The following is a 10,590-nucleotide window of genomic DNA, read 5'->3' as shown; positions in this document are numbered from 1 at the left end:
GCAAAATGTGTATAGAGGGCAAGTACTTCAACATAATAAAGGCCATATATGACAAACCCACAGCCAATATTATACTTAACAGTGAAAAGCTGAAGCTTTTCCCCTAAGATCAGAAACAAGGCAAGTTTGCCCACTCTCCCAACTTTTGCTCAACATAGTAGTGGAGGTCCTAGCCATGGCAATCAGACAACACAAAGAAATAAAAGGCATCCAGATTGGCAAGGAAGAAGTTAAACTGTCCCTGAGTACAGATGATGTGCTATTGTACATAAACAACCCTAAGAATCCACTCCAAAACTCCTAGATCTAATATCTGAAATCAGCAAATTTGCAGGATACAAAATTAATACACAGAGATACGTTGCACTCCTATACTCTAATGATGAACTAGCAGAAAGAGAAATGAGGAAAACAACTTCATACACAATTGCAGCAAAAAAATAATATACCTAGGAATAAACCTAACCAGGGAAGTGAAAGACCTATATACTCTGAAAACTTCAAGATACTTATGAGAGAAATTATAGAAGATACAAATAAATGGGGGCATATCCCATGCTCATGGATAGAAAGAAGTAATATTGTCAAAATGCCATTTGCCTAAAGCAATCTACAGATTCAATACAATCCCTATCAAAATACCAACACATTCTTCAATGAACTAGAGAAAATAGTTCTAAAATTTATATGGAACTACAAAAGAACCCAAATAGCCAAAGCAATCCTGAGAAGGAAGTATAATGCTGGGGAGATTACACTACCTGACACTCTACTACAAAACCACAATAATCAAGACAATTTAGTCCTGGCATAAGAACAGACCCAAATACCAATGGAACAGACTAGAGATCCCAGATATAAACCCAAGCATATATGGTCAATTAATATATGATAAAGGAGCCATGAATATACAATGGGGATTCATCAGCCTCTTCAACAGTTGGTGTTAGCAAAACTAGACAGCTACATGCAAGAGAGTGTAATTGGATTATTTTCTAACCCCCTACACAAAAGTAAAATTGAAATGTATGAAAGATCTGTATGTAAGTCATGAAACCATAAAACTCTTAGAAGAGAACATAAGCAAAAATCTCTTGAATATAAATATGAGCAACTTTTACCTGAATGGATATCCTTGGGTAAGGGAAACAAAATTAAAAATGAACAAATGGACTACATCATGCTAAAAAGCTTCTGTACAGCAAAGGACACCATCAGTAGAACAAAAAGGCATCCTACAGTATGGGAGAAAATATTTACAAATGACATCTGACAAGGGGTTACCATCCAAAATATATAAAGAACTCACACGCCTCAACACCCAAAAAGCAAATAAGAAAGGGTAGGACATTATGAACACACAGTTCTCCAAAGAAGAAAATCAGATGGCCAACCGGCACATGAAAAGATGCTCCACATAGCTAATTATCAGGGAAATGCAAATTAAAACCACAATGAGATATCACCTTACACCAGTTAGAATGGCCAATGTGGAAAGGAATAGGAACAACAAATGCTGGTGAGGATGTGGAGAAAGGGGAACCCTCTTACACTGTTGGTAGGAATATAAACGAATTCAACCATTGTGAAAAGCAGTATGGAGGTTCCTCAAAAAACTAAAAATAGAAATACCATTTGCCCCATGCATTCCACCCCTAAGACTTACCCTAAGAATGCAGCAGCCCAGTTTCAAAAAGACATATGCACCCCTATGTTTATCGCAGTTCTATTTACAATAGCCAAGAAATGGAAGCAACCTAAGTGTCCATCAGTAGTTGAATGGATAAAGAAGATGTGGTACATATACACAATGGAATATTATTCAGCCATAAGAAGAAAACAAATCCTACCGTTTGCAACAACATGGATGGAGCTAGAGGGTATTATGCTCAGTGAAATAAGCCAGGTGGAGAAAGACAAGTATCAAATGATTTCACTCATCTGTGGAGCATAAGAACAAAGCAAAAACTGAAGGAACAAAACAGCAGCAGAATCACAGAACCCAAGGATGGACTAACAGTGGCCAAAGGAAAAGGGACTGGGAGGGGTGGGCCTAAATGGAGGGAGAATGGGAATAAGGGGGATTATGATTAGTGAGGGTGGAGCACAGGGAACGCAATATAGCACAAACAAGACAAGTAGTGACTCTATAGCATCTTACTATGCTGATGGACAGTGACTGTAATGGGGTATGTGTTGGGACTTGATAATGGGAGGAATCTAGTAACCACAATGTTGCTCATGTAATTATATATTAATGAGAATCACTTGGACAGTTCTAAAAGCATAAGTATGGATGCCCAGGACTTAGCCCAGAGATTCATATTCAGTTGTCTTATGGTGAGTATCTTTAAAGTGCCCAGGAGATTCTAATGTGCAGACGGGTTTAAGAACCATTATCTTTAAAAAACTTATGGGAGGAAGAATAGCTGCTGAAGGAACGGATGCAAAATCATTAAGTCAGCATGGATTTTGGAAAGGAATTCTGGATATGCTGCGTGTTACTTGTAGCAAAAGGTATTAAAGAAGCCAGGAGGGCCTGTGTCAAAATGAAATGAACTAGGGATGAATTTGGGCTCTTGTGTGCAACAAAGCTTCTTTAAATCTTAAAGTTCTTTAATTCATGTCCACAACTTAAATCAGAGACAAGTATGACCAAAGATGAAATGCTAACCTGTTTGCTTTATTTTCTTCAATCACATTTTATTTTTCCTACTTAACCTCATGAAACTGCCTTTAAAAGTGCACATATGGTGGCTCTTGGAACACTTAAAGCATTTCTTTAGAGATCTTTAATTTAATCTTTAATCTGGAAAACTGCCCAGAGCAGTTACTCCTAAAGACTTTTCCATCCATCTTATTCACCAAAATAGATGCTGTCTTGCCAATGGGTTTCAGTCCCGGGCAAGTTCACTATGGATTTAGTTTGACTAAAGAAATGACAGTAGAACGTTCTTTGCGTGAAAGGGTTATCTCCAACTTTATATCCAAGGTGGCAGGTCAGTCACTAAAATCCTGTTCACTCAAATCAAGTCTACATGCAGCAAGCTGGTCTCTCCCTCTGGGCCTCTCTGCCTGCACAGCCATCCTCTGGGCCTCTGTCCTCAGTGCTGCCATCACTCCAGCCTCTGCTCTTCTCTTCTGTAGTGGTGCCACCATGTTGCCCACAGCACTGGGTAGGGTTCTTTACATAGAGTCCATAATGTCATATTGCCCACACATGTGTAGTGAACTAGCCAACCAGGGCCAGGTGAGAATCCTGGCCACAGGAACTTTCATTTTATCCACACTCCATCCCTCCAGGACTCTCACCTCTCAATCTATGTGCCCTCAATCCTCTGCAATGTTCCCTGTGCAAGGAAGCTGGAACATTGTACCAAATACATAATCTAGAACAATATACAAATAACAAAAATTATAACAAATTATAATAACCCTCAAGCCTGAGGAGATTCATTGCCACCAAGTAGTCTTCCTGGCTGTATTCAAACCAGTTCTACTCAAATGAGTTATCAAAAAGTACCATGGTTGGTCCTTGCAGTATCAACCTTCTCCAGCCTCTGTAGCAAAAAGTTTTGCAGACACACAGGCCAATCTTGTTACTCTGTCTCTGACCTCTGCCTCTTTGGTCTTAATGGCTGGAACTGCTGCTCTGGTTTCAGTAGTTGCCATAGCTCTAGTAAGATCCTATTTGACTTCCCATCTAATTTCCTCCCATCTGCTCCTGTCCATATTAAATCAACCCACATCTGGGTCCTGGTAACCTTCACGGGTCCCTTTACATTCTTCTTGGGAGTAGCAGACTTTATTTCTTTCCATGTTCTCATTGCTTCAGCCTCTCCTAAGTCTGCTACTGTACATGTCACCTCGCTTATGGGATGCACTAAGTGAGGGGCAGAATGGCCACTAGAGACCCAAAGAGGGATGTGGGGGCCGTTTGAAGCATATTTCTCATACTTGTAGTTAAAGGCTGTTCATCTGGGCCATGATTCTCTGGACTATAAATGGGATTTCTTATGTTTAGCTTCTGTAACACCTGTTGGAGCTCAGCATACATCTGCCATCTAGCAGGAGAGGATGGTAGATCATGCAGATTGGGACACACAGTAAAAAGTGCAGCCATAGGCCAATCAAGGAAGGAGTGATTTTCTGGGGTCTGATGTATACTTTGTAACTGCTACCTCATGGAGGGATGAACCATCAGGGAAGCTAGCTTTCCCATCTCTGATCCAGACAGAACAATTCCATCCACCTCTAAGTCCCAGAGACGCAGGAGCCAAGCTGATACTGACTCTGATGGTTTCTGCCAAAACCACCAGCTCAGCCTGAGTATAAGGGCAGAGCATAGAGTGGTCCATGATCTGGGGAGGGGGCTTCACCTCTCCTTAGGGAACTCTCAGCTACTAGGTCTTTATTTTCTTGTCAACCACTGGGCATGCTTTCGATACAGGAGGGGTCAGTGCCCCTGGCATCATTCCTTCTTCCTTCCCTAGCTCCTCCATTTCTGGTGCCGAAGACACCTTTCTCTCCCCTCCCGAGAGTGCCTCCTCTGCTAGATCCTTTATCTTTCTACAGTGCCTCGCAGCAATGTTAGCTCAGTCTTCAGAAGCTCTCTTGCTTTCACCTCAATGCTTCACAGCTGGTGTTCTTGTGCCACCTCCTGTGCTTCCCTCAGGAGTTCATCTTTTTCTTTTATGGTCTTTTCCTCTTTCAGAGCACCTGGCAGTGCTGCTATCTCGTTTTGTAAGGAATCTTTTACCTCTTCAATGGCACCTCATTGCCCACGTTCTCATGCTGCCTTCTCTTGAATCAATGCCATTTCCATCTTCAGTGAACCCGCAGCAGTTTTCAGCTCATGTTCTTGTGCCACCATTTCTTGGGTCTTTTTCAGGAGCATGTCCTTCACTTCTTTACACTTTTTTTATTACTGAGAACAGGCAACCAACAGTCCCCATTTCCTCATGGGCACTCTGTCTCTCAAAAGACCTACTGCCTCAGGTATCACCTCCACTTGCCTCCAGCTCTAGGGTAGAGCCCAGTCCTCTAGGAGGCAAGCCATCTCAGACCACATACCCACTGGGGGATGACCACTGTGTCCCCATTCACAGGGGTAGCCTGCTGAAGCACCCCTCCCATAAGGGAAGCCTTTCTTTTTCTTTGGTCAACAATGAACACTGCCAACTGTCACCAATTGTCTTGCTAATGGGTCTCAGTCCCAGGCAAGTTCCCTATAGATTCAGTGTGACCAAAGAAAGTGACAGTAGAAGGTTCTTGGGGTGAAAGTGTTACACCCAACTTTATTTCCATGGTTGCAAGTCAATCACTAAAATCCCATTCTCTCAGAGCAAGTCTTCATGCATCAAGCCACTCTCTGCATGTGGGCCTCTGCCTGTGGGCCTCTCTTCACAGTTGTCCCATACAGCCCTCCTCTGGGCCTCTGTCCTCAGCACTGCCACCACTCCAGACTCTGCTCTGCTCTCCTGCAGTGGTAACACCATGTCGCCCACAGCACTGGGTAGGGCTCTTTAAATAGAGTCAATAATGACATATTGCCCAAACATGTGTAGTGAGCTAGCCAACTAGGGCCAGGTGAGAATCCTGGCCACCAAACATTCATTTTACCCACAGAAGCCTTATTATTGCATGTTTTGGAGACAGTTGTTACCAATTCAAAGACCTCTGATCCACTTCCCTTGTCCTGTAGATGACATCTAACTGTGAATCCTCATCCTTACATAAAGACAATTACTGCTGAGGTTTTACAAAAGTTCAACTGTGAGCTTACACCAGCAACTTCACCTGCTAAGTATTTTTCTCTCCCTGAACTACCTCAAGTCACCACTCCTCAATAAAGCACCAACTGGCTAATTAATAGATAGTGATAACATGTGGTATGAGCTTATTTTCTACCTACAAATATAAGTGTATTTGTAAATTTATTATTTCACTGGCTTCCTTCTAGTAGGAATTTTATAAAAATGCCGCCTTAGATTATTATATCATGGCAGAAAATTAGTTGGTAATCTGAGAAATGCAGTGGGAAGTCTTTTTTTTTCTTTTTCTTTGTATCATTAATCTATGATTACATGAGGAACATTATGATTACTAGACTTCCCCCTTCACCAAGTACGGCCCACATACACCATTAGTCACTGTCCGTCAGCACAGTAAGATGCTGTAAAATCACTACTTGTCTTCTCTGTGTTGCACTGCCCTCCCTGTGCCCCACACACAGATTATACATGCTAATTGTAAGGCCCCACTCCTTCTTCCCCTCCTTTTCCCCTCTTCCCACCCATCCTCACCAGTCCCTTTCCCTTTGTAACTATTAGTCCATTCTTGGGATCTGTGATTCTGCTGCTGTTTTGTTCTTCAATTTTTCCTTTGTTCTTATATTCCACATATGAGTGAAATCATTTGGTACTTGTCTTTCTCTGAGCATATTTCACTGAGCATAATACCCTCTAGCTCCATCCATGTTGTTGCAAATGGTAGGATTTGTTTTCCTTTTATGGCTGAATAATATTCCATTGTGTATAAGTTCAGCATCTTCTTTATCCATTTATCTACTGATGGACACTTAGGTTGCTTTCATTTTTTGGCTATTGTAAATACTGCTGCGATAAACATAGAGGTGCATCTATCTTTTTCAAACTGAGCTGCTGCATTCTTAGGGTAAATTCCTAGAAGTGGGATTCCTGGGTCAAATGGTGTTTCTATTTTGAGTTTTTGAGGAACCTCCATACTGCTTTCCACAATGGTGAACTAATTTACATTCCCACCAGCAGTGTAGGAGGGTCCCCTTTCTCCACAACCTTGTCAATATTTGTTGTTGTTTGTCTTTTGGAGGGTGATGATCCTTACTGGTGTGAGGTGATATCTCATTGCGGTTTTAATTTGCATGTCTCTGATGACTAGCGATGTGGATCATCTTTTCATGTGTCTGTTGTCCATCTGAATTTCTTCTTTGGAGAACTGTCTATTCAGCTCCTCTGCCCATGTTTTAATTGGATTATTCACTTTTTGTTTGTTGAGGTGCATGAGCTCTTTATATATTTTGGTTTGGATGTCAACCCTTTATCATATTTGTCATTTATGAATATATTCTCCCATACTGTAGGATACCTTTTTGTTCTATTGATGGTATCCTTTGCTGTACAGAAGATTTTCAGCTTATATAGTCCCAGTTGTTCATTTTTGCTTTTGTTTCCCTTGCCTCATGTTTATGTCCAAAAGATTTTTGCCTATGTTTTTTTCTAAGAGTTTTATGGTTTCATGACTTACATTCAGGTCTTTGATCCATTTCGAATTTACTTTTGTGTATGGGGTTAGACAATGATCCAGTTTCATTCTCTTACATAAAGCTGTCCAGTTTTGCCAGCACCATCTATTGAAGAGACTGTCATTTCCCCACTGTATGTCCATGGCTCCTTTATCATATATTAATTGACAATATATGTTTGGGTTAATGTCTGGAGACTGGTCTGTTCCATTGGTCTGTGGCTCTGTTCTTGTGCCAGTACCAAATTGTCTTCATTACTGTGGTTTTGTAGGAGAGCTTGAAGTTGGGGAGTGAGATTCCCCCTGCTTTATTCTTCCATCTCAGGATTGCTTTGGCTATTCAGGGTCTTAGGTGGTTCCATGTGAATTTTAGAACTATTTGTTCCAGTTCACTGAAGAATGCTGTTGGTATTTTGATAGGGATTGCATTGAATCTTTAGACTGCTTTAGGCATGATTGCCATTTTGATAGTATTAATTCTTCCTAGCCAAGAGCATGGGATGAGTTTCCATTTGTTAGTGTCCTCTTTAATTTCTCTTAAGAGTGTATTGTAGTTTTCGGGGTATAGGTCTTTCACTTCCTTGGTTAGGTTTATTCCTAGGTATTTTATTCCTTTAGATGCAATTGTGAATGGAATTGTTTTCCCGATTTCTCTTTCTGTTAGTTCATTGTTAGTGTATAGGAAAGCCTCAGATTTCTGTGTATTAATTTTGTATCCTGCAACTTTGCTGTATTACGCAATTAGTCCTAGTAGTTTGGGAGTGGAGACTTTAGGGTTTCTTTATGTACAATATCATGTCATCTGCAAATAGTGACAGTTTGACTTCATCTTTACCGATCTGTATTCCTTTTATTTCTTTGTTTTGTCTGATTGCCGTGGCTAGGAGCTCCAGTAGTATGTTGAATAACAGTGGGGAGAGTGGGCATCCCTGTCTTGTTCCCGATTTCAGAGGAAAAGCTTTCAGCTTCTTACTGTTCATTATGATGTTGGCTGTGGGTTTTTCATATATGGCCCTTATTATGTTGAGGTACTTGCCCTCTATACCCATTTTGTTGAAAGTTTTTATCATGAATGGATGTTGAATTTTGTCGAATGCTTTTTCAGTGTCTATGGAGATGATCATGTGATTTTTGTCCTTCTTTTTGTTTGAATGTTGTACCATCCTTGCATCCCTGAGACGAATACCACTTGGTCATGGTAGATGATCCTTTTGATGTATTTTTTAATTCGGTTTGCTGATACTTTTTTTTGAGTATTTTTGCATCTATGTTCATCAGGGATATTGGTCTGGAATTTTCTGTTTTGGTGGGGTCTCTGCCTGGTTTTGGTATTAGGGTGATTCTGGCTTCATTGAACGAGTCTGAAAGTATTCTGTCCTATTCTATTTTTGGAAAACTTTAAGGAGAATGGGTATTATGTCTTCTCTGTATGTCTGATAAAACTCTGCGGTAAATCCATCTGGCCTGGGAGTTTTGCTCTTGGGTAGTTTTTCATTGGGTAGCTTCTTGGGTAGCTTCAATTTCATTGCTGGTAATTGGTCTGTTTAGATTTTGTGTTTCGTCCTTGGTCAGTCTTGGAAGGTTGTATTTTTCTAGGAAGTTGTCCATTTCTTCTAGGTTTTCCAGCTTGTTAGCATATAGTTTTTTGTAGTATTCTCTAATAATTCTTTGTATTTCTGTGGGGTCCATCATGATTTTTCCATTCTCATTTCTGATTCTGTTGATGTGTGTTGATTCTCTTTTTCTCTTAAGAAGTTTGGCTAGAGGCTTATCTATTTTGTTTATTTTCTCAAAGAACCAGCTCTTGGTTTCATTGATTTTTCTATTGTTTTATTCTTCTCAATTTTATTTATTTCTTCTATGATCTTTATTATGTGCCTCCTTCTGTTGACTTTAGGCCTAATTTGTTAATCTCTTTCCAATTTTGATAATTGGGTCTTTAGACAATTCATTTGGGATTGTTCTTCCTTCTTTAAATAGGCCTGAATTGCTATATACTTTCCTCTTAAAAGTGCTTTTGCTGCATCCCACAGAGGTTGTGGCTTTGTGTTGTTGTTTCCTTATATTACGTGATCTCTATTTTGATTTGGTCATTGATCCCTTGATCATTTAGGAGCATGTTGTTAAGCCTCCATGTATTTGTGAGCCTTTTTGCTTTCTTTGTACAGTTTATTTCTAGTTTTATACCTTTTTGGTCTGAGAAGTTGGTTGGCAGAATTTTAATCTTTTTGCATTTACTGAGGCTCTTTTTGTGGCCTAGTATGTGGTCTATTTTGGAGAATGTTCCATGTGCACTTGAGAAGAATGTGTATCCTGTTGCTTTTGGGTGTAGAGTTCTATAGATGTCTATTAGGTCCATCTGTTCTAGTGTGTTGTGTAGTGCCTCTGTGTCCTTACTTATTTTCCGTCTGCTGGATCTGTCCTTTGGAGTGAGTGGTGTTTTGAAGTCTCCTAAAATAAATGCATTGCATTCTATTTCCTCCCTTAATTCTGTTAGTATTGGTTTCACAAATGTAGGTGCTCCTGTATTGGGTGAATATATGTTTATAATGGTTATATCCTCTTGTTGGATTGACCCCCTTTATTATTATGTAATGTCCTTCTTTATCTCTTGTGACATTCTTTGTTTTGAAGTCTATTTTGTCTGACACTAGTACTGCAACACTTGCTTTTTTTCTCCTTGTAGTTTGCATGAAATATCTTTTTCCATTCCTTGACTTTAAGTCTGTGCATGTCTTTGGGTTTGAGGTGAGTCTCTTGTAAGCAGCGTATAGATGGGTCTTGCTTTTTTATCCATTTTATTACTCTGTGTCTTTTGATTGGTGCATTCAGTCCATTTACATTTAGGGTGATTATTGAAAGATATGTACTTATTGCCATTGCAGGCTTTAAGTCTGTGGTTACCACACATTCAAGTTTAGCTTCTTTACTATCTTACTGTCTAACTTAACTCTCTTATTGAGCTATTATAAACATAGTCTGAAGATTCTTTATTTCTCTCCCTTCTTATTACTCCTCCTCCATTCTTTATGTTAGATGTTTTGTCATTTTATGCTCTTTTGTGTTTTCTTTGACTGCTTTTGTGCGAAGTTGATTTTTTATTTTTTGCCTTTAGTTAGTATTTGATTGTTTTGCTTTCTTTGCTGTGGTTTTATTTTTTCTGGTGACATCTATTTGGCCTTAGGAGTGTTTCCATCTAGAGCAGTTCCTCTAAAATACCCTGTAGAGGTGGTTTGTGGGAGGTAAGTTCCCTCAACTTTTGCTTGTCTGGGAATTGTTTAATCACTCCTTCATATTTAAATGATAATC

This window comes from Manis javanica, chromosome 5, assembly GCF_040802235.1.
Source record: "Manis javanica isolate MJ-LG chromosome 5, MJ_LKY, whole genome shotgun sequence".
Taxonomy (NCBI): domain Eukaryota; kingdom Metazoa; phylum Chordata; class Mammalia; order Pholidota; family Manidae; genus Manis; species Manis javanica.
This window is presented reverse-complemented; position numbering follows the sequence as displayed.